Source organism: Borostomias antarcticus (assembly GCF_949987555.1).
Source record: "Borostomias antarcticus genome assembly, chromosome: 2".
Taxonomy (NCBI): Eukaryota; Metazoa; Chordata; class Actinopteri; order Stomiiformes; family Stomiidae; genus Borostomias; species Borostomias antarcticus.
The window spans coordinates 25,743,749-25,746,248 of NC_140235.1; positions in this window are offsets into that span (position 1 = coordinate 25,743,749).

Sequence of the window (2,500 nt, forward strand, 5' to 3'; positions counted from 1 at the left end):
GCAAACATCACACACACACACACACACACACACACACACACACACACACACACACACACGCACACAAGCACACGGATCCACGACACGATTGAAGCCAGGAGCAGTGGACTGTGGAGATGAGGGGGACCGTATTAATTTCTCCCTCAGTGATAGGCTGACACCCTACTCTGTCACGCCGGCCTGCCAGCGGTCAAACCTCATTCACATCTTTAAGCATTCAATCACTGGGCTTTAGACTGGAGACAGACAGAGAGACCCCTCAGCCACAGCTCTATGGATGGTGGCTCTGACAGCAGCCAAAACCCCCCCCCAACCGTAACCCCCTACCTCAACACTGGATCTGTCGGGGCTGCCTAGCTTCATGGTGGATTTGTCATCTTTTGTCATATCTATCATATTGTACAATGATAAAAAATAAAAATAAAAACATAAAAAACATAGGGTAATACTCAGCCTATAAAATCTCAAACACGATATCAAAACATTTGCGCGACCGCACTGCTACATTTTCAGCTCGGCAAGTGGAAAATAGAGGCGGAGCAACAGTGTAATAATGAGAATAACGACAGAAAATACTAGTATGGCTGATGTAGGAGAGCTGCTCCATAGCTGTGCAGAGGAAGATGTACGGTAGGAGAATATGTCTGCCTGTATCGCCCCATCCCCTTGGAGGGAAAGGCAGAAAGGGTTTCATTTATCTTTTAACGGGAGTCAAAGCAAAAACACGACTCCCCAGAGAACGCCACCAGGAAACTACGAACACCTTGCCCCAAATACCTGATCTTGGAGGTGCGAAAAATAGCATGCGTATATTTGTTTGCTAGGACGAATTTCCCAATCCCCAGACGATGTCTTGTCATTGAACATTTGCTGGTGTGTGTGAGACATATAAAAATACATTTCCATAAAAAAAACACAAAAAAAACCCCTGCACTCTGCTCAAGAACAAAAGATAATTGTATTGATTTGAGGAGCATATGCTGGAATTCAGAACTGCCTGTTTGTAGTGCTCGGTGTTTGACGAGCTTTATTGACCGAGTTCTGAATGCAGAAGCTCCTGTAGAAATTGATCAATGGCTGGGTTTGAACTCCTCATGAAAGAGGCTGAAGTACACAAGTTCTGAATATGAAAACAACACTACACAGGGGGTAGAGGGAGAGAGAGAGAGAGAGAGAGAGAGAGGGAGGGAGAGGGATGGGGGGAAGAGGAGAGAGAGGGAGGGTGTGGAGGGAGGGAGAGGGATGGGGGGAAGAGGAGAGAGAGGGAGGGTGTGGAGGGAGTGAGAGAGAGGGAGAGAGAGAGAGGGAGAGAGAGGGAGGGAGGGGGAGGAAGGGAGGGAAATGGAGGGAGGGAGAGAGAGAGGGAGAGAGGTAGAGGGAGAGAGAGGGAGAGGGAGGGAGAGAGAGAGAGTAGCATATGAGAAGAGTGTTTGTCAGTGTGTGCATCTGTGTGCAAATGTTTGTGTGTTTATGGGCACTGGTGCATGTTAGCTGGTATGTATGGGTGAAGCTCATCTTGCTCACAATGCTGAAAAAATGAAAGTGGCCACTAGCTAGCCCCTGAGTCATAGGCCCGTGTGTGTGTGTGTGTGTGTGTGTGTGTGTGTGTGTTTGGGCCCATTGAGAAATACTTGTGAGAGCTGACATTGATTACTCCGAGGTAACTAACAGTAAATGCTAATAACCTGGAGGTTATTGGCCAACCAGGGCTCCACTTTATCTCTTTCTCTCTCTCTCTCTCTCTCTAGCTGCAAGGTATGGTAAAAATCAAATAGATTTGCATGATGATAAGCACGCCGGGGCAGGAATTCGAATGGAGCGCGCCTGCACACACAAACAGGAAAGACAACGAGGGAGGAGACCGATAGTCACAATGGCCGCCACCTCCTGGACGCTGCACATGTACGCTCGCCGCGTTACCTCACGGCCCAACTATCCATCCCCGCTCAGCGGCGTGCCACAGAGTACGACTCTACCCTCCACGCCGCTCTGCTCATACAGCCAATGACATACTCCCATTCTCTGTGCTGCCATTCGGCCTGGAGGTGGACACGGTCTGAGAGAGAGAGAGAGAGAGAGAGAGAGAGAGAGAGAGAGAAAGAGAGAGAGAGAGTAAGAGAGAGAGAGAGAGAGAGAGAGAGAGAGAGAGCAGGTCGCGAGGCATAGAGCGTGAGAAAGACAGAGACAGAGGAAGAGAAGGAGAGAGAGAGCTCAAACGAGCGTGTCTGCGAGTGTGCGCGCAAGAGAGAGAGAGAGAGAATAAAAAGAGAGAGTGAGTGAGAGAGAGAGAACGGGAGGGAGGGAAGTCTTTCCAGCTCTCGTTCTTGCCTGGGAGGGCCAGCAGAGGCAGTGACGGCAGGTTGCTGTTATGTGTATAATCCAGTCAGCGCAATGTGCGCCCCCCCCCCCCCCCCCCCACGCCCCACCCTCCCTCTCCATCCCCTCGCTGTAGCAGAGACCCGGGGAAGGCAGACCCAGGGGTCAGGCCGCCAGTTTCTCC